Here is a 23306-nt window from a genome sequence, read left to right on the forward strand (position 1 = left end):
TGTGAAAGTATGTCCAATTTGCTCATTTTTCTCTGTTTTCTTGTGGTGTTCCAATACACACAAGGGAAATAAACATGTGTAGAATTAAACGTGTAATTGTCATAATATTCCTAGAGAGTTCTTTTTCTGTAACAATTTCAAGGGTGCCAACACTTTCAGTCATTCTCTTAGGGGTGTCTTACTCGCCCTCACCAGGTCCAGCACTGAGTGTTCGCTGCTGTTCATGGTTTGTTATTAACCTGACGCACTTACATCACAATGACAGTGGTAAATATATAATCAAAGGGAAAACGGGTATATGCCGCGCTTAAAAACCACTGATGCAGAACTGATGTAAAAATTTCTTTTTTATTACAGCATTCCAACGCGTTTCAGAGACAAGGACCATCGCCTTCTTCAGAGAAAAAGAAATATACCCGCTTTCCCTTTGATTATATATTTACCACTACTTCACGGGGTCGCTGCTTGAACCACGCGGACACTCACATGCGTTTTAAGGAGTTGTGACTGGCACAACCACATCAGGTGAGTGTACCTATTCCTTTCTTATTATCCCACGTTATACCGGGTAAGACCCTATTGTGCCTTTTTGTTTCCCCACCTTTAGCATCACAATGACAGCACTGCAGCAAATAACTGAGCTCAGTAGCTCTGCACAAGTTGACAGCACAAGCTGATTGTCTGCAGGGCTGTTAACATGGCATCAGTGTTGCAGTTGTCGCGGGAGGAGGAGGGGACGCCGCGCTCTCCCACTGCTCAGGTCCGGCCGCTGCTGCTGCGGCTGCCGCTGCTCGGTGGTGGCTCGAGCGGTGTGCCGGATCCTGGGGACTCGAGCGGCGCTCCTCGCCCGTGAGTGAAAGGGGTGTGTTTGTGGTGGGGATTTGGTTATTGTGGTGATTTTTGGTAACACCACCGCTGCTCTGTATGGGGATCCCGGGAGCGGTGACAGGGAGCAGCTGAGTTGTTAGTTCTCCCCTCCGTGGGTAGGGGTTGGTGGTCCCGGGGCCCAGTGATGGGGTGGAGGATGGGTGATGGCAGGCCGGTTGCGGGGCCTGGTGAGGTGCAGGGTCGCGGGGGCAGCGCTGTGCCGCACGGCACGGTGGTACTCACTCAGCCTGAGACGATGACACAGTTCTTGGTAAAACACACGGCTGGAAAGACGGTTCCCACGGACGGCTGCTGTTGCTTTTCCCCGGTAGTTAACGGTGACTGTCTCTTTCCCTGCACCTAGTACTTCTGTTGGTTCCAATGGGTTCCCACTGGTAACCCGCTCCCCGGCTTGGATATGGGCCGGAGGAGCCCCTCTTTGCCCGCAGGCGCTGGCTCTGAGAAACTGGTGCCTTGGCGGTGGCGGTGTCTCTCTCTGCAGGTTGGACTGTTGCCTTCAATCGGGACTTAGTTGTTTGGAAACCCGGAGGTCCCCTTCACTGACGGATTTGGCAAATTCACGGCGACTCCAAGCCTTGCCGGGGTCCGAAGGCTCCTGCCAATGGTGCTGGCTTCTCTTTGTGTACCGGTCCGGTACCGCCGGGCCACCGCCCGTCCACGGTCCTTACGGCAACTCCGATAGGCCACTCCTGCAGACGGTCACCGCCGTCTGCTAACCTTGCTGTCTCTGTCCGGGGCACACACCCGGACGCTCTCCGTCAGTTGCTCTACTCCACTTCACTTTTACTCCTTCCACTTTCACTTCCCTAGCTTAACTCTACTCTATTCCCGCCTCCAGGACTGTGAACTCCTCGGTGGGCGGGACCAACCGCCTGGCCCACCCCCTGGTGTGAACATCAGCCCCTGGAGGAAGGCAACAAGGATTTTTGGGGTCTAGCTTTGATGTGCCTAACCGGGGTGTAGGGTGTGGTGATGTCATTACCTGTGACCCCTGACTTGTCCAGGGCGTCACACAGACAACAACAAAAACTGGGTGCAGTGGCAGTGGAGACTCGAGGACAGTGAATAAAGCACAGTTTGTTTTTTTACCAACAAAGTGCAGATGAGAATAGAGGTTTTCTAGAATCAGAAAAACTCTTTTGATACACTAGAAAGCATTAGAAGCCAACACAATAGTTTTGAAGATTAAAAAAATTTGAAAATCCGTGTCAGGCCTGTTTCACACGTCACTGAAAAACACAGACGTTTTTCACCGATACTGATATGTTAAAAATGCATATGCCCCTCCGTGTGCCGTGATTCATGGCACACGTGGGTTGTCCATGTGCTACCCGTGATCTGTCATCCATGATTGCACATGGCGATAAACTCACCTGTCCCCACTCCTGCTGTCATGGGGCTGAACTCTTCGGCACTGCTGTGTTTCTGTCCCCGCTGCAGCTACTTCCGGGTCATGGTTTCGTGCATAACTGAATATGCATGACAGTAATTAGCCGGCTCCGAAGCAGCAGCCAGCAGAGGCCGGAGACAGCGTCGATGGAGAAGATGAGTATAAAATGCTTTTTATTTTTAATGTCCATGTTTTTCTGGTACGTGTTTCACGGATCACACCATAGTGTAGTCCGTGGGACATCAGTGATGCCAGAAAAAAACGGACATGTCTCCGTGGGGAGCACTCGGACATGCGTGAACGTCGGACGGAGACACGGTCAGTGAAAAATCACTGATGTGTGCGCAGACCCATTGATTTTAATGTGTCTGTGTATGTCCGTGATTCTGGTACGTATAAAAACTGCAACATAAGTATCAGAATCACTGATGTGTGAAAGAGGCCTCAGAGAGGGATTATCACAAGTGACTCTATTTAGTTTTTGCATTTCCTGAATTGTATTTATATTTATTGTGCAATCCTTCTTAATAAGAGGAAATAATGGTTTGGGGTTTTTTTTTTTATATAGAAAAAACTAATTCCCCAAAAGTCAGACATTTATTTGCTGTATACCACACAAAGTGTGGTTGTTCTAAACAATTTTTTTGCAAATCTATTTTCACCTGTCAAATCTACAGTGTACACCACACCAATATAGCATCCTGTTGCAAGCTGTTTTTTAGACATGTACCAAATTAGCATTTCTTACTATGTCATTGTTTGAAATGTAGATGTTCAAATTGTGGATGTCTTTTTTGACACTTGTTTTCTTAGTCCAATTTGATAGCTGTAAATGAGACATCTATCATGCGGCTTGCTGCCACATTTTGCTCTTGGTATTTATGTAGCGCCCAGAGAAGGGGGTACTCGGTCCCGTGCAGTAACAAAAGGGAATGTCACTCTGGTGGCCGTTGCCCGGTCCCGTGCCTTGGCCCCTTTTGTTAATGGGGGTATTTACAGGGGAGGTAAGAGTTTTTGTCATGAGACGCAACCTGTGGGTTACGGTTAAGGATGGAGAACCGCTGCTGCTGAATGTGGGTACTCCCAGGGTTGATGGTAGTGGCAGCTGTGATGGTAGGCCCTCCGCAGGTAGGACTGTGCCTGGGAGATGTAACGGGGCAATAACTGAGACCACACCAGGTTGTCTTTAACAGTCTCTACTTACTGTGGACCCAGGGGTTCCTTGTTCAGGTCCCTTGGAGGACCAGTGCCAATGTACTGACTCAGGTTGCTCTCTCCCCGGAACTCTTTGTTGATTGGGTCCCCGTAGCGTGGAGCGTTTCGGGGCCCCGACTGTCCCTTTTGGGGTACAGTCTCACCTCACCTGTACCCCGTGCGTGCTCCGGTCCCAGCGGTATCTCCGGTACCCGTCCTGGCGACCCCTCTCCTGTGCCCCCGGGGTCACCGTTACACGGACCCAGCTCAGGCACATCCACACACCTCTCCTGTGTGCTACTCGACTCTCTCCTCGCTACCGACTGACTGACTCCTCCTAGCAGGCTGGCTATACCCAGGGACTCGTTCCCATGGCGACCATCCCCTTACATGGTTAACCCTCTATGCCCAGTGTGGAGTGGTGAACTAGGATTTTGGTCGTGTTTGGATGCAATCAGCACTGGTACTCCAGGTCCCAGGGGATAGCTCCTGCATCCCCAAGAGGATGCAGTTCCCTGTAGTGCCCTGAGGGTCTCAGGGGCGCTACATGTGTACTTACCTACTTCTCATACAGTAGGCAACTTCAGAGTGTTATAGTCATTTCTGGGCATTTGGAGGCTTTGCAGTGTTTGAATTCTCAGCTAATTGAGTCATTACAAATTTAATTTTTGAAACTGGAGAACTGGAATTTTGAATTATTCATCTCTAATGTTTATAAATGAGGAATGCTGTATGCACACTGTGGCATTACAGCTCTGTATTGGTATGTTTTGAAATACAAATCAATTGACACCTTTATATCTGATATCTAATGTTGCATTCTTGACTAATTAGCATTTGCATTAATATGCAAATGAGTGTTAAGTACTATGGGTGGGACAGAGCAAATTAGAAATCACTGCCTCCTGTTTGCCCACCCAGCACCAGCTTACAAAATCACGTTGACAGGTTCTATTTAGTACTTCATTTATGCTTGTAGTATTTAGTTGGACATATTTGAAAAATACATCCTTGAAGTCTTAATCTCATGCATAGTGAGCTTCTTATGATGTTGCAAGCTCAATGGATCGGCTCCTGCAATGTCATTAGGAGCTTATTTTGAAAAGAGACCTGTCAATTAAAGACCAAAGGCTGGCACTGGGTAGGAAAAAGGGAGAGCACGACAAAGCTGGAAGTGCAGTACCAGCCTCGCTCTACGGCTGGAGTCACACTTGCGTCTGACTTGCTCAAGGATCACATTACATTTCCCGGTCCGGCCGGCAGCTCTCCGGACAGGAGCATATCAGCTTTTTGTATTTCTATGCAGTTGACAAGTTGAGATGCTCTTCTTAGGAGAGCTGCTGGCCTGTCGGGGCAATGCAATGTGATCCTCGCATGAGTCACATGCAAGTGTTACTCCAGCCTACTTATAATTAATACTTCACCTATGACTTTCTCAAAAATGTCCCAACCAAATATTACAATAAAAGTATGACTGTTATAAATATTTAAAGGGCTTTACATTCATGCATTTAGTTTAGAGTGGAATATCCTGTTGACAGATTATCTTTGAAGGGAGCTTATCACTATTACTTTTCCCAATATAAACTAGGGCCACCACCGTTACCGCCTTCTCTACAATAGGCTGGACACCTGTATATAAGCCTTCAACCCCCTCTGCAAATCGCAAGAAATAACTTTTATAATCCACTCAGTCTTGTGGGTGTATGTTGGTTTTGTTTGGTGCCTTCTCTCTCCCTGCAATCGCTGTCCTCCTGCCCTGCTTCATGAAGACAACGTGTCCTATGTTAGGCATACCAAAGTACTATAGTGCGCAAAAAAAGCACCGATGAAGAGGAAGTAAGGCTGGCGCATGCGCATTACAGTACATTGCTATACCATCAACAGGGCAGAGCAAAGCACTTTAGTTCACATGCGAAGAGAGAAAGGACAAAAAAGCACATATGAAGAGGAAGTAAGACTGGCGCATGCGCATTACAGTACATTATTATATCATCATCAGGGCAGAGCAAAGCACTTTAGTTCACATGCGAAAGAGAGAGAGGAAAAAAAAGCACAGATGAAGAGGAAGTAAGGATGGTGCATGCGCATTACAGTAAATTGCTATACTATCAGCAGGGTAGAGCAAAGCACTTTAGTGCGCATTTGAAGTGAGAGGACAAAGAAGCACCAATGAAGAAGTAAGGCACATTGCTATGCCATCAGCAGGCAGAGGAAAGTACACCTTAGGGGAGAGAGGAGGCACCAAGTAAGTCCAGCGACGCCATCGTACCAGACAGTGCCGTGTGAGGGAATTATAAGTTAAGGTGGTGGCTTTAGTTTAAATTGGGAAAACCTGGTGACAGGTTCCCTTTAAGGCTGCTTTCACACCTCCGGTTTTTGCTATGCGGCACAATCTGGCACTTTGCAGGAAAAACGCAACCGTTTTTTTTTTTGCTGCCGGTTGCGTTTTTCCTGCATAGACTTTAATTAGTGCCGCATTGTGCCGCATGGCCTTGCGTTCCGTCCTGTTTTTGCCGCATGTGGCAGATTTAGCCGATGCGGCGGCCTGATGGAACGTTGCCTGGCACATTTTTTTGTGCGGCAGCAAAAACCGCATCCGGCCGCCGCATGCGGTTTTTGCCACTGCCCATGCTCAGTAGCATGCCGCAAGCGGCAAAAACCGGACGGGTCACATGTAAAAAACTTATGCAAAGGATGCAGTGTTTTCACCGCATCCGTTGCATAGGTTTCACAGCCGGATTGAGCCGCACGGCTCAAACCGGATGTGTGAAAGCAGCCTAAGGGTGATTTCTAAAAATCCACTATTTGAGCCCCGGTTGCTTAGTGCAGAGTTTTGCATTCAAACTTACACTGAGGTTTGGAATAAACAGCTGCCGCTAACAAGAGGCTTGTTCACAACAGCAGTCGTCACTTTCCTAACACCACCAACAATGGAGTATGTGGGAGAGCGTGGCTGAGTTTACGATACTTAAGGTTTTACAAATTCAGTATAGTGTATTCACTCCATGAGTCAGAATGTGCAGTGTGGGAATAATGTCGCCTTAACTCACCCCGCGGTGAATGATATAAATGACTCCCCGCACAGTCCTCGTCCCATTCAACAAGATGTTTACATTTCCAACATATTACATTTATAAGATAGATAAAAAAAATGTTTCATCACTAGTTTTCACTTTTTTTCTGCAACTTATGAAATGTCAAAGCGATTATACTTTTACTTTCTGTAGCCAAAAATAAAAATGGTATCTAATGTAAATCTATGCAGTTTGTGCCTTTAGCTTGCAGCAGCTATATTTCTTTAGTAACAGTAAAGTACAGAAAATCCACAATAAATACAGCATTATGATATAGTCACTTATTTATTTAACGTAGAAGGCAAAGGGAGAGAAAGCGATCCGGCACAAATTCTCCTTAAGTTAAAATATTCAAGTCTTTATTTGGACATGGTTAAAAAATACACATCGTGAAGACCAAAAAAATCCATTCAGATGGTGCAAGTTCAGATCATGAAGGCTTTACGCGTTTCGGACTAATAACATAAAAACAAAACAAGTCCTTAATCATCACTTATGATTAAGGACTTGTTTTGTTTTTATGTTATTAGTCCGAAACGCGTAAAGCCTTCATGATCTGAACTTGCACCATCTGAATGGATTTTTTTGGTCTTCACGATGTGTATTTTTTAACCATGTCCAAATAAAGACTTGAATATTTTAACTTAAGGAGAATTTGTGCCGGATCGCTTTCTCTCCCTTTGCCTTCTACGTTCCTTGTTACCGGTCGGGTTAGACCGAAGGATCCCGGGCACCCGCAAGGCTGAACAGTCCGGGCAGCAGGTGAGCTGAAGAAACCTTTTCTTATACTTATTTATTTAACTCTTTGCAGCAGTGCCCATAAAATTGAAGCCTTAGCACAATGGACTCACAAAGATTTTGCTCTATGTTCATGGTATTTTCTCTGTATTTTTTGGGGTAAAGTTGTAGCCAGATATGACATTAAAAGGAACTAACCACAGGATTTTTCCCATATAAAGTAAAGGCAAAATCATACCTTGCACAGATGAAAAATAAAAAATCTGCGCATGATCCGATGCTGCTTATAGTCTTCTCCGCAGTGTCTTCAATAAAATGGTGCAGGAGATCGCGGTACGTGCATGCGCTGACTCTGGCACCATTTTAATGAGGATATCACACTAGCAATGCGCATGTGCCGTCAACATCAGCAATAGCGGCGCGGCATATATTTTAAATAAAGAAAAGGGGCAAGGCAGGAGGACGCCGGGGGAGGAATTTACATAGAGGACCCAATCCATAAAGGCCCCCACCGCTACACATGTCAATCAAAGAATGCACCAATTTCTGGACCTTTCCGAACATTTTTTTCTGCAATCAAAGTTCCAATCTGAAAATGCAAGGTATAATATTCACCATGCTAGCGCCAGTATGACACTGCATTTACTTTTGATAGAAAAATCCTGCTGGTTGGTTCCCTTTACATTAAAATATTAACTTGCATGTACAACATTTTGTTTGTGAGATTCAGGGGTCAGTGGTGTTATCATCAGATGATCAGAAGGGGTTAATGCCACGCTGTCGCCAAAAGGATGATAACAAATTGTTGATTTAATAATAGATTATTTTATTACATAGGTCTACGCATTTCAAAGTACAAGACCTCTTCTTCAGGACCACAAATTTGTTGATTTTTCTTCTTTTTGTGGTCCTGAAGAAGAGGTCTTGTACCTCGAAACGCGTAGAGCTATGGAATATAATCATCTACTATTAAATCATCAATTTTTTATCATCCTTTTGGTGACAGCGCGGCATTAACCCTTTCTACTCTCCGGCATTGACGATTTCTGCACTTGGGGCCGCGGCAGCCGCCATTATCTGTGTGCTTGTTGTGGTGTTTGTGAACTTCACAACCACACTAGGTGAGTGTACAGTAGCATACTTTTATTTTAATATCTGGTAAGACCCTATTTGCGCTCTCTTTTCTCGGTTTTACATCAGATGATCAGGGCATGCCATTTTTTTTCTGGTGTTGTTCTCATAGGCTTCTATGTAGGACTTGATAAACGATATCAACAAAAATGCATGATCTAAGTGTTCAAAATTTCACTTCCAAAAAGCTTTTAAAATAACAGCATTAAAAAAGCATCAAGTCTGAATAAAAGCATGTTTGAAGGCGTTCTTAGGGAAGATTCCCACGCATTCTCATTTTAGGAAACCTATTTGCTACAAATTGAATATAAAATGTGGATTTTGATGTTAATTTGTCGTATACTTGGTCCTGATTTCCAGAGAAAATCCACATCAAAATCCAAATGCCCACTTTGTCCTTGGCATGAAATTATGCTGCATGTGAATCTACCTTAAGGATATGTTCACATATAGCTGGAATTGCTGTTTTTTTCTCCAGTATGTACATGCATTTCTTCAAACCCCATTTAGAGAAAATGAATCAATTTAATCGATAGCTGCAATATATCGGAGAATGTAGAAGACTGCATAACCAGAAATTAACTAGTATATATATTCATTGTCAGAACGTGCCATCATGGGACCACGACTGCATATTGCTTCCAGGGCTTGCCTCCAGCTATACAGACGAAGTGTGTGGCTACTTTTAATTGTTTTGTAACCAATTGCTAAGAGCAGTTTATTCGTGAATTAATAATACAAAAAGTTTTATACTATATTTGTCATTCTGGGAGGCAGAAAGTTGTCCATGGAAATCTGAGAAAGAGAATATTACCACATACACATAAAAAAAACCCTGCAGATTTTTTTTCCTGCAATTACTAGCTTATTTTAGTACAAAGAGAACTCTTCAATACGTTTTTACATATAGAAAAAGTGGTATACAGTAGGTGAAAATCGCCCATAAAAAATAAAACAATTTATATGAAGATTAAATGTGCCAGTGTCAAGAAATCTAGTGTAGAAAATATATGTAAATTAGCCTTGAAGTGCATTGGGGGCGTGTCAGTGTTACTTGTCTCTCCAAAGTGCATTGATATCCCCTCCCAACTAGTAGACCAGCTTAAAAAAATGTTATCCTTCACTTGGGCTGACAAAAGTATAACGTCCCGGGGCATAAACTTATGTTCTCCTTCATCTAACCTAGTTGACGAGAATATTAGCGCCCTCATCTCTTCGATCAAACCCGATATGGACAGATTAGCCTCCTTGGAGTTTTGTGGATTGCCAGAATACACACTTGCAAAATGCTACTCTTACCCAAAATCATCTATCCTCTTAGATGTATTCTGCTGCCGAAGTTAAATTATCTACCCTTTAATACATGTTGCCAAAATTTATATGGTCAAATAAGAAGCTGAGAATAGCCAGACAACTCCTACATTTTAAGTCACAGGAGGGTGGTATGGGTATCCCTATCCTACTATTATACTATAAAGCATGTTTGGTAGATACGCTAAAAAGTTGGTGGGATCCGAAATCGGACCCTAGGTGGCTGACAGTAGAAAAAAGTATTCACGAAATCTCACTCTACTAGAGGTCTATTAGTGGCTGAATATATTAAACCAGGCTCGCACCCTCAAATACTTCCAGTTAAGCAAAATTCCTTATTGATGTGGAGGGACCTGCAGAAGGGGCGCCTATGCATCCCTCTTGGTATGATTTCTCTGAGGTATCTGGAACAGGTAATTCCCCATATCTACCTTTCTCAATGGCAATCCTTGGGGGTTGAGAAGTTGAGATATTTATTCGAGGGTGCGACCTTGTGCTCATTTGAGAATTTGAGAAGGAGGTTCTGCCTTCCCAAACTTTTTCCTTTCAATACTTACAGATGAGGAGCTTCCTGTCTTCCTGCCCAGCTCTCTCCTTGCAAGTGCCTCCTTCTGCCATTCAGCTTTATTTTACTGGTAAAGAGGCTCGGCCAAAGGCCTATCGATCTCCTATAGTATTTTCGATTCCCCTCTAGATCAGGGGAAACTACCTTACAAGTTAAAATGGGAGCAAGATCTGCGGGTGGTCTATTCGGAGGAGCAGTGGAGGGGAGCTATAGCGTGGTTGATGGGTTGCTCCTCATGTATCAACCATTTAGGACTAATTAGAAAAATACAGCTAAGATGGTTCACTCCCCTTAGACGCTATCTCACATTTATCCCTCATACTCCCCACTTTGCTGGAAAAAATGTGGTGATATTGGAACGCTTTTTCATATATGGTGGTCTTGTCCAAAAATTGTTTCCTTTTGAAGCCAGGTCTTCTCCCTAATGGATAAATGTACATTGGTCCAGGTTCCCACTGACCCGGGCATGGCCCTTATCAATATTGGCGTCTCAGAGCTTCCTAGAGAGATTAAGTGTACGTGCTCATACATACTAATTGCCACCAGACAGAGCATTACCACTAAGTGGAATCAACCCTCGATCCCTACCCTCCAAGATGTGATTAAAAGAGTTAACATCTGCCGGCTATATGAACTTTCCTTATCCCAAGACTATCAACGCCGCCTAACTCTGGAAGACCTCTGGACTCTTTGGACTTCTTCTCCCTTTGTTAACTCCCTCCTAAATAATCTTTAATTCCTCTGGACAGTGTGGGTTTTTTTCGGCTCTGAGGTTTTTCCCATTTACCTCCTTTTTCTTAAGCTAATATGTGGATGACTTGTTTGTTAATAAGAGGCAATACCTTTCCCCTGCCTGAACCCTTGTCTCCCTTGTTGGTATTTGTGTCCTACCCTCAGTATAATGTATGTTCTAAATTTTTTAACCTGTATTGAAAACTCAATCAAAAAGTTGATTGGTAAAAAAAAAAAAGTACATTGACACCCCCCCAGTGCACTTCAAGGCTGATTTACATATAATTTCTACACTATATTTCTTATGATTGGCGCCTCGGATATCTACAAAAAAGATATTATTCTTATTGGGGGATTTGCATCCATAAAGTCATACTCCTTCTTGTACATGTAAAAAAATTGTAAAAACTTGCCTTAAATACTTATTGAATGTAAGTATGGAATTTTACCTGTTTTTTTCTTGATAGGTTTCTTTAAAAGATTTCAAAAGGCCAGATAAAGACCACTCATCTTGATTGCTTTAGTTTCCCAACCTGAATGGTCCACTTACACGGGCCAATGTCAGGTCAGTAATGAGCACCGATCGACTGTACATGAGTTGTTTGGCGCTCGTTTGCTGATTTATTTACACAGACCGACGAGTAATGATGGGGACAAAACAATGCTTTACATGTTATCGGCAGCACAATGTCAGTTGTAAAGTGCTGCAGAATAATTATTATTATTATTATTTAATGTGATAATCATGACAATTTGTCTGCAAGCATAGAAAATCAGATGACACACATTTTGCTTGTGATTTGTGGCAATTTTAGACCATAGATAAATTAGGAACGAGTATTCCTACAAACAATTATTGGTTTGTGTAAAAACTTTTACATTTATCTTCAGCATATAATTCCTCAAAGGCCAAACGGAAAAGGTCTGGGAGGTGTGAACACAGATGAAGATTAGGGATGAGCGGATTCGTGGAAGTTCAGTTCTGCAGGTTCAGTCGGACGTTAGATAAAGTTTAGTTTGGGACCCGTACTTGACCTGAACCCCAATGGAAGTCACTAATTGCGCAGTTCGGCTCTCCACTCACATACAGAACACTTCAGAACACACTTTTATTTTGCACACTACATCTGATAACGCTGATTTTCAAACACTGCGAGCGGCTTGTACTGGGCCGAGCACCGAGAGTACCAAGCACAAGAAATGCTTACTCAAGTGGTTTGCATGCGTAAAACACCTGAATTCCGAACCCGAATTCTGTTTTTTCTTTATAAAGACTGAGTTCACCATAAACACCAAACACCGTCCTTCAGATTCCCTCATCTCTATTTAAGATAGCTGTTCTTACACCAACCAATAAATCAGTATTATGGTCCTCTATCACAAAGTAAAACACTGTATGTCCTCACAGTGACAAATATCACACAAAACTGATGATCTTTAAACCATTTACGACGAAGGACGTACTGGAACCGTCCTTGGTCGCTTCCATTCGGTTAATGTTGGACTCCAGCGGCAAACCCCCAGTATTCCCCCCATATGTCTGCTGATCTGATCAGCAGACACGTGTGGCTAACAGGCACAGGTGGATTGAAGATCCAGCAGTGCCTGTTATCCCCTTAGATCGCACTGTCAAATACTGACATCGCAATTTAAAGGGCTGCGGCAGGGATCATGCTGTTCCCCACCGCCATTGTCAGACTCGTGACGTGATCACAGGGCGCCAATGTGTTGTCATGGTAGCGCGGGGTCAGCTGCCATGACTCACTTCCTGTGAGAGGTGACAGAGCACCAGCACTCACAGGAGATATACATTTCTGCTGATCAGAGCGATGCTGCTCTGATCATGCAGAAATGCACAGGCGATCAGACTGTGCAGTGATAAAGTCCCCTAGGGGAACTAGTAAAATAAATAAAAAAAAGTTTTAAAAAATATGAAAAAAAAGCAAAAACTAAAAATTCAAATCACCCCCCTTTAAAAATAAAACAGTTAAAAAATAAAAAAATATACACATATTTGAAATCCCCACATTCAGAAATGCCCAATCTATCAAAATATAAGATCATATTATCTGATCGGTAAACGGTGTGGTGAGAAAAGAATTTCACATGCCAACAATTCAGTTTTTTTGGTTGGCACAACATTTCTTTAAAATGCAATAACACACGATCAAAACAGCGCATCTATACAAAAATGGTATAATTAGAAAACATCAGCTCAATACAAAAAAAAGCCATCACTGAGCCCTAGATCCTAAAAAAAGAGAATGCTACGGGGCTCAGAAAATGACGACAAAAGCGCTATTCTAGTTTTGGACAAACTTCAGAATTTTTTTTTACCACATAAATAAAAGTAAAAGTATACATGATTGGTATCCACAAACTCGTACCGACCTGAGGCATAATACGGACACATCAGTTTTACCATATAGTGAACATGGTGAATAAAAAAATCCTCCAACCATTGTGGAATTTCCCTTTTTTCACTATTTCTTCACATATAGAATTTGTTTCCCATTTTTCAGTGTACATTATGGTAAAACTAATGATTTTTTTTCAAAAGTACAATTTGTCCCACAAAAAATAAGCCCTCATATGGCAATATGGATAAAAAAATAAAAAAGTTATGGCTCTTAGAAGAAGGGGAGGAAAAAATGAAAATGAAAAATGGAAAATCGCTCAGGGAGTGAAGGGGTTAATGCCATTTATATACAAGCCTTATAGTAGTGCTGATACAATAGTTCCAAAAAGAGCCCTGATTTTCCTGCCAACTAAATCACCCATAAAAATGGATCAATCATTCTCTTATTTACAATGCAAATTTTGCTACCAAAATAGTATGTGTCTCAGTTATTACTAAATTATTATTATTATGATAAGTGCTCCCCCCGGGCACACCCAGCAATGACAGCTCCCCACAATCCCAATCTTACAGCACAATTAATTTATAATCTGTAGAAAAACTTAAAGAAATTTTTCATCACGATGATATTGATTACCAGTCAATATAAAAACAATAATGACCCGAATAAATAGTTAAAATAATAGGAGCTGATGTCCAATACTTGTCTGCAGCCACTAAACAGTGTGACGGAGCGGTGGTCTTCAGCTTTGAACACAGCTTGCATCTTCCCTTTGCTTGCCCGACAAACTGTTGATTGGTGGGGGTGTCTTGATGTTGGACTCTCATTGATATATTGAAGACCAAGTCCAATGATAGGTCATTGTTAAAGTGATAGAAAAACCTTTAAAGGATAACTTTACATGGGATGGAAATGCTACTGATTTTACAACTGGATTTTTGTGCAAAAACGTTTTCTACACACAGTAGAATACAAATAACAATTTCCATAGGGATTACATATAGTGTGCCCCTTTAATTAAAGGGGCCTAAAGCATACTCAAAGTCAATAAAAACCGGAGAAACACGAGTATATTGCTTGCAAAAATGATTTTATTGATTACAGTGGCAATTAAAAAAAACCCAAGGGGTTAAGAAGGAGAAGTGAAGAAAGAAAGTGAAAAGAGAACCAGGAAAAATGGTTGTAAGCCAATCAAGGGTATAAATATGTCCGGCCAATACAGGGACAGTAAATACAATAAATTGCACAAAGCCCAGGTAAAAAGTTAAAAGGACGGACACAGGTTAGATAAATAACATATATAAAATGCCTGTGTATTAAAGGAATGTAAACAAAGACTGTATGTGCATGCCAGAGCTAAAGTGCTCATAGTATAACCGGCGCCTCCAAATAAAGGTGCACAATTCAGTAATAATAGAAGTCTCAAAAGACACAGGCAAACATCAGAATAAATCAGCAAACCATAGATCCTGGGACCAAGGGAAAACACCTACGTACGTTTCACAAGAGTGAGGTAACCACCAGCTTCATCAGGGAAAGAAAGAATAGTGATCCCAGGATGCGGTGTGCACTGCTTTAAACCCTCCATCTAATGCCATAATAGCGATCAGCTGTACGTGCATTCAGACACTGCTGGAGCGGCGCATGCGTGCAAGGTCCTCCTCACCCCATCCACCGGATCCAGCCGTCCGGGCACAACGCGCACGCGCGGGCGGCACGGCAACAGCCATGACGCCCGCGCCTGCGCAGAGGCCCTCAGGACGCTGAAGACGGAGGGCGGGGGGAGAGGAGCATGAACGCACGCGCACAGGCAATGTATTGTAGTAGAAGTCCGGACATGCAGGGGGAAATAGACATAGATAACTACAATGCCACAGAATAATATTATTAATGACAACAACACATATGGAAAAGCGGCAATTAGTCCAGAGTCATATTATATTTGCATGTCCATTTTCTTCAAGCCCTCAAAAACAGCCAACGCCATGACATGATGGGAGTCAAGACAAGAAAATCATCATGGTGAATGAAAGAAAAATAGAATACATCTGAAAAGAAAAAATAATAGAAAAAAATATATAATTATTAAAAACAAATAATGATATCAAAAAACATCCAGGGAAGAAAAAGAAAAAAAGGAAGTAGTGAAAAGAAAAATATATATATATATATAATAAACCCAAGGGGAAGAAACTGAAAACCAGAGCAAAAACAAGTACTCATAAAAGGGACTCATAAAAAGGATGAGAAGCTAATGTTCTCATTAAGACCTTTTGGGGTAAGGGTCCCCAGAACAGCAATCCACCTCGCTTCACAGCGGGCCAAAAGTTTTTTAAGATTTCCACCTCTGTTGCCGCCATGGATAACATCGATACCCCTCACCTTCAGTGAGCTAGGGTCACAATTGTGATGGTTCAAAAAGTGACGTGGCAGTGTCTTAAGGAGAGAGGCATCTTCCACTGACCTGGCTGCCCCAATATCCCTCACATGCTCCCTCACCCGTACCCGGAGCTCACGGGACGTGAGACCGACGTAGATGAGGGAGCATGCACACATGGCAAAATAAACCACATGAGTTGTGCCACATGAGATGTGATGTCTAATCCCGAAAACACGTCCGCCATCGGCGGAGTGAAAAGTGGCACAGCGAAGGACATTGGGGCACGCCACGCAGTGGCCACATGGAAAGCAACCATGATTCGGTCCCCGACTACCAAAGGGATTCCTGATGGGAAGAATGTAGTGGCTACTTCCTTTTTTTCTTTTTCTTCCCTGGATGTTTTTTGATATCATTATTTGTTTTTAATAATTATATATTTTTTTCTATTATTTTTTCTTTTCAGATGTATTCTAAATTTCTTCCATTCACCATGATGATTTTCTTGTCTTGACTCCCATCATGTCATGGCGTTGGCTGTTTTTGAGGGCTTGAAGAAAATGGACATGCAAATATAATATGACTCTGGACTAATTGCCGCTTTTCCATATGTGTTGTTGTCATTAATAATATTATTCTGTGGCATTGTAGTTATCTATGTCTATTTCCCCCTGCATGTCCGGACTTCTACTACAATACATTGCCTGTGCGTGTGCGTTCATGCTCCTCTCCCCCCGCCCTCCGTCTTCGGCGTCCTGAGGGCCTCTGCGCAGGCGCGGGCGTCATGGCTGTTGCCGTGCCGCCCGCGCGTGCGTGTTGTGCCCGGACGGCTGGATCCGGTGGATGGGGTGAGGAGGACCTTGCACTCATGCGCCGCTTCAGCAGTGTCTGAATGCACGTACAGCTGATCGCTATTATGGCATTAGATGGAGGGTTTAAAGCAGTGCACACCGCATCCTGGGATCACTATTCTTTCTTTCCCTGATGAAGCTGGTGGTTACCTCACTCTTGTGAAACGTACGTAGGTGTTTTCCCTTGGTCCCAGGATCTATGGTTTGCTGATTTATTCTGATGTTTGCCTGTGTCTTTTGAGACTTCTATTATTACTGAATTGTGCACCTTTATTTGGAGGCGCCGGTTATATTATGAGCACTTTAGCTCTGGCATGCACATACAGTCTTTGTTTACATTCCTTTAATACACAGGCACTTTATATATGTTATTTATCTAACCTGTGTCCGTCCTTTTAACTTTTTACCTGGGCTTTGTGCAATTTATTGTATTTACTGTCCCTGTAGTGGCCGGACATATTTATACCCCTGATTGGCTTACAACCATTTTTCCTGGTTCTCTTTTCACTTTCTTTCTTCACTTCTCCTTCTTAACCCCTTGGGGGTTTTTTAATTGCCACTGTAATCAATAAAATCATTTTTGCAAGCAATATACTCGTGTTTCTCCGGTTTTTATACACAGTAGAATACAGTATCTGGCTGGATGAGATTTTAAAGAAGTTTCATCCCAGAAAATGACCCCATGGAACAGTGTCATGCTTGCCGGGTGTAGCAAGTGTGACGGGGTGCACTCAGACCTACGTGCATCTGATGCACAACAAAAAAGCAGAAGAAAAGGGAGGCACCGGGGACACAAAAACAACCTGGCACTAGTGAGAGGGGATGGTGGGGCATCTTCTATCCTCACCTGCAGCTGTCCCCCCTCTCCTCACCAGTCCCTATACAGTCTCTGCAACTGTTGCCGGGCAGCAACCTGGGACCCACGGAAGACCCTGCAGTAACCCTGACTAGTGAGGGGCAGGTGGGGTTCACTAGACCTCACCAATGCACTAACAACACACCAGGGAAGAAAAGACAAATGGGGGGAAAATTAACAACCAAAAGGATATAGCCTGAGCACAGGAACTTGACTTGCAGAACCTTCCTCAAAGGCGGACAGAGACCAAATGACTTTGTATCTTCAGCAAGGATTGCTGGGATCCACCACTATTTAAAGCTGAAGGGGAGGACTACAAAGTGAAAGCCGCTGAAAACATTCAGCAAGGAACTGCTTGGAAAGGCTGCAAGAGAAAAACTGATACTTAACCACTTCAGTGCCGAGAGAAATTAATCCCATTTAAATGTAGAGAGCCAGATGAGAGGCTTTAGACCAAAGGCTGTCACTGGTCTCTACATGCAGGGAGACAAATATCGCAAACAGATTTTTATATCATGTTAATTAGTGTTGTGAGTTGAGCTTGGATTTGTTGCAAACTTTCCCCATTAAATTCAATAGGGAAAGAGAAATCTGAAATGAAATCCTAGTGGTGACATTATTACTTAATGGTCAGTTAAAGGCCATGTGATGACTGACAGCAGAATGGGCCTGTAGAGATGGGGTGTTATTGGGAGCCATATACACACAATAGAAAGCTTTCTGGAAATGTTTCAAAGGCAGTCACAAGGAAGTCAGTCTGAAGTAATTAAAATGGATTCCAACAATGAACGGCTTCTTCTAAATAGCAGCCGCTGAGCTGACATCATTAAGTGCTGACTTGTTTTCAGGGGCTGAATTTGCTTTCATACCTATACTAATTTTATTTTACTATGGAGAATAAATGGAGAATGATCTGGATCTGGGATGGACTTAAAAATGATAAAAATCTAAGTTTAAAGACATTGGAGCTGGGTAGATTTTATATAGTAGCACTATGGAGTTTCTGAGTAAATATACTTAGTAGAGTCCTTGTGCTCCGCTCCCCCTGCTCCTTTATGTCTGTATCACCTGTCTGCAAAAAAAGAAAAATAAAATAGATTTCTTGACACCGTAGAGTGCTGCCAAAACTTCTCTTTTTTATGATATTAATACTTAGTAGAGTCATAGAGTCAGCAGTCGAGTTTTCAAACTAAACCAAGGAGGTGTATTTGGCCTGCTTCACCCTGCCCTGCTCCAGTTGACTAACAGGTCACCCCATATGATTATACATAGGGATAGACCCATCAGTCACATATGAGGACAAGAGAAGTCAGCCATGGATCCCCCTTGGACTAGTCAGCCAAGACACATAAGCCACAATTAAAGGGAACTTGTCAGGAGCAATATGCACCCAGAGCCACGAGCAGTTCTGGGTGCATATTACTAATCCCTGCCTAACTGTCACTGTATCTAGTAGCATACCTAAAGAGAGCTTTAGAAAAAATATTTCTAAAGATCCTTTATGATATGCTAATGAGCGCAGGGACTAGTGACAAGAGTGTTAGTTACTGCAGAAAATAAAGGCAGCAGTTCTAATCTGCCCAGGCCAAAAACTAATGCACTAACAGGATGCAGAAAAGCCCCCAATAGGTGGAGGCATCACAGGTGCAAGAGGAGCAAATCACTCACACACTTCAAGTATATGGAGGGGGCGATTGCTAGATGATAAAATTGCACACTAGTGGCTTGCATAGGGCACCGTACACACATGCAGGTGCATAGTAACAGTTAGTTCCTGCCCTCACTCCGCCCTGTTTGTTAGTATGTTATCAAGCCCTGCAGAGTCTTCTCTGAGATTGTACGATTTCACCCCTTCCTCCCAGACACAGACAATCACAGCTCGGCAGCTTCTGAGACTGCTAAACTCTTAGCTCACCTGCCTGTAATTGGCAGCATCTGAGAGGGTAGGGGGAAAAAGTGCAAACCCCCCCATAAAAGAATCTGAAGAAAAGCACAGTCGACTGCAAGTAGAGATATCACTACGGTACTCCAAAAGCAACAAATGTATCTCTGCTATGGAGCTACAGTATGCAACATGGAGAAGAGCCACTTGATCAGGATTGATCAAAGATTTTTACAAAGTATTTAATATTTTTAGTAAATGACAGCTGCTCTTTAACATTATAATATACTGTATGTCATGCGCTACTCGAATCCGCACTTGCGGACTACAGTAACGCCGTCACACTCTGTTCACATTGCAGAGTTCAACAGCTAACCTGGATTCTCTTAAATGCTCAGCTATGCCGGGCGTCGGCTGAGTTGTGTTCCCTCCTCCCAGCCATGTAGGAATTAATCCTTCTCTGAGTAGTGTGCAACTTTTCTGAGAGTCAGGTTGCTGATTACCTTCCACAGCTGGTGTCTCCCTGTTTAAGACTAAGGAATTTGTTAGGAGATCGCAGAAGATAGCATATGCTTGTGCTCTTGTGAATATCCGGTACCCTGGTGATCCTCTTTTGGTGACTTACGATCCGTTGCTTGTGTGGTGTGGAAGTGTCCCTTGGTGTGTCTTACTTCCTCTCTTATATTTTATTTCCTCCTGTGCCTTTTTTGTCTTCCTTTTGTGGTTGTTTGCACAGTGAACGAGTTTAAGATCTTCCCCTTGTCCGTGTCTTTTTGGAGGGGGTTATTTTGGTGTATCCTTCCCACCCTGGCAGTGGAGGGCGGTGCAGGGGGATAGGTCAGGAAATAGGAGATAGGGACATGCTGGGAGCCCACACCTCATTACCCTGAAGTGTATTTCCGGGTTGAGGGTCAGCACGGGGATCCCAGTCTTAGGGCCAGTTTAGGTCTTCCAAGCTAGCCTAGCCCACCTGTGACAATATACTGTAGGTATTCAAGTAAGATCTGTAAAAAGTAATATGAAAAAAAACGCTACTTTTTAAATTGCCATGAAGAATTCCAAGAAAAATATGGTCCCCTATTCATCAAAATGTTTCACCAAAAATCTGGCATGAAACACTTTGATAAGTTGTACAATTTTTCCGTAACTCAGGGTTGCACAAAATCTTTGCAACTTTGGGTGTTTTTACTAGTTTTGACCAGCTTTGCTAAAATGGATGATGCTGGGACAAAACAAGGGTGTGCTGACACAGCTTGTCTAATTCATGATAAGCTGTGGTGTACATTATGTCAGAAACCTTACACTTGTGTTATATTTGAGAAGAGACACACGGAGGGGCATGCCACTTTTCAGATGCACCACTCAATAAATTAGGAGTGCCTGACTCCAACACACCCCCTCATCAAGACCGCCGTTGTTCATGCCGGTCTTGACCAATCGAGGGCATGATGTTTTTCAGAAGTGAATATCCAACGAAGACTTCAGACAATGATTTTAGACAATATGTTTGACAGGCAGCTTCTTATTAAATTATGTTGTGCAGTCCCAAAAGAACACAAAAGTAACAGAGAACTCTATGGTGGGCGCAGGTTCTGACAATCCATTAAAGGCTGATTTAAAGCCAATGATTCAGGCAATTCCCATGGGAACATTCACAAATAAAGTTAAGAAGGTAGACATGATTGTTTTTTTTCCAAAAACAGCACAACACTTGTCTACTTCAAAAAAGTTGAACTAGAACCTCAGCTCATGGACAAGAGTAGCATTGGCTTTATTTCTAAATGAAATTAAACATGTATTATGTCAATTGATACCAGGCTATCACAGTGACACTTGTCCTAAAACATACAGTACCCGGCACTATATACAACTGCTTACTTTAAGATGATAAAGAACATATAACTACAGATACAGTACATAGTACATTGACAGCTCCCCTCACTATTACAGTTAGTCAATCTTGGAAGTTATAAATCAGTAATAATTGACATATTAATTATGTTTTACTTCTCGAAACGTTAAACACTTCATTGAAGTTGGTTACTTTTTGTTTATAACTAATTTGGTGCTTCCATTACATCTTTTGTCCTTTCATCATTAGCACTCCATTTTCACCTTAATGATTTCTACTATTTTTATCTTTAATTAGCACGTTCTTTACATAGGGGTCTCTTGGGACCACTAAGAGCCAGAACTTGCATGAGTGCACAGAAATTGACTATATTTTATTATAGCTTTGGTTTTCACTCATCAGCTTCACATTGTAATTTGGGCAGTTCTTGGCCCATCCTCAACACATCATGGTCAATGAATTCAGCTATGTATTTTACACAGTAATGTATACATCTACAACCTCTTCAAGAAATAAAAAAATAATATCATTCAATCCAAAATACACATTGTTGTGTCGTTTGGTTGGGCCAACACTTCTGGCCCTCAAAATTCAATAAGTTATAGAGATATTTGTTATCTTGTATTCACATCGATTTGAAATGATACCAAATGCTCAAGTCGGAGATAACTGATTATTCACTGTCACTGCTAAAACAGTAGGGGTAACAGAGGTTGGCCTTATGTTTTGAGGGGCACAGATCTATCTATCACAGTAGAAAATTATTATATTTTATGTTAATCACGTGATGATAAAATCACTGTTGAGCAGTGGTGGACTCCTACAGTTGACTCTACAGTTGACCCTATGATTATAACTTAGTGCTTCCATTTATACAAAATAGTATATAGCGTTGTGCCCTTCATGTTCTATTGTCATCTGTGCATACTGTATATGTGCCGCCCCCATGTCAGCAGCCGGGCTGCTTGGATCCGGACCCGCGGTGGCTTGAGGGGCATCCGGACCCGGGGGTCGTGCGGCCACTCAAATAAAGAGGGTATTTACAGGGGATTGTATATTTACAGTTGATGACGCCACCCGTGGTGTGTGGTAAGGTGGAGTACCACCGTTGGGGAGTAGGTGGGGTGATGATAAGTGCATCCAGGTGTTGCGACCCTCCACGGGTAGGGGGCATGCCCCGGGCCTCGGTGGTGGTGTTGGGGAGTGCCGTTGGGGGAGAAAGGGTCACTTGCGTACTCACTCAGTCCATAAAGCTGACACCGAGAACTTAGTAAGCCAAAGTTCTGGCACCGCTGCCGCTAACGGGAGCTAGTTTGGGTCCCTTCCCCGATGATGTTGCCTGATGATCTGTGACCTTTTCCCTGGCACCTTGTTCTCTTCTTAGTTGGCCCCTATAGCTTGAAACTAGTCGGGTCCCGCTCCCCAGTATGGCTAATTGAGGGAGCTTGCTCTCAGGGTTCACGCTTGGGATTTCCTGGACCGTTTTAGTGGAAAGTCCTATCCCCCTCATTGTGCTAGTATCCCGATTTTGGGGCAGGTGGAGAGCGGATCTTGAAGGCTCCGTTCTCGTCTGGTAAATTGTCAGGTTGCCTGAAGCTACTCCCTGACCTAGGGTCCACGTACCCAGTCATGCAGCATGGTGTAAGGCCGCCGGCTGTCCACCTCAACAGTTCCGTGCCCCTTGCCACGATCCCCTGCGACTGGGGGTCCAGCTCCTACTAGGCCCAGACCACCGTCTGTCACCTAGTTACTTCCAAGGAGCCTGGCTCCTGACCTCCTCTCTCCTTCACACTTCACTCCCTTTTCTGACTGACTCCTGACACTCCTGACCTCCCCTTGCCAACCCCCCAAGTCGGCGACCCTATTCCACTCAGGCCGTCCACTGGTGTGTCTGGTGGGTGTGGTGCAGAGTGTTCCTAGGGTTTTGATTGACTACTGTTGGCAACACCATAAGTTGGGGACCCGTAACCAAGGAGGAGGTGGATATTGCACAGAAGGGCAGATTGCACAATACCCTGTGACGACCTGCTAGGCCAGGGCGTTACATTCCTCCTTGGTTAAACGTAGCTCGTCCTCGAGCTACAGGACATCAGAGGTTTATT

At 43.3% G+C, this 23306-nt stretch overlaps 1 protein-coding gene across 1 annotated transcript in view; it reads left to right on the forward strand.

Moving 5' to 3' along the window:
• Positions 1–357: 357 nt before the first annotated feature.
• The window catches only part of ZNF385A (zinc finger protein 385A), a 307656-nt gene continuing 284707 nt past the window's right edge, over positions 358–23306 (forward strand). Inside the window, exon 1 of the mRNA XM_075337178.1 lies at positions 358–525. The gene's annotated coding sequence lies outside the window, so the exon portion shown is untranslated. The remainder of the gene's footprint in view (positions 526–23306) is intronic.

This window comes from Anomaloglossus baeobatrachus, chromosome 2, assembly GCF_048569485.1.
Source record: "Anomaloglossus baeobatrachus isolate aAnoBae1 chromosome 2, aAnoBae1.hap1, whole genome shotgun sequence".
Lineage (NCBI taxonomy): Eukaryota > Metazoa > Chordata > Amphibia > Anura > Aromobatidae > Anomaloglossus > Anomaloglossus baeobatrachus.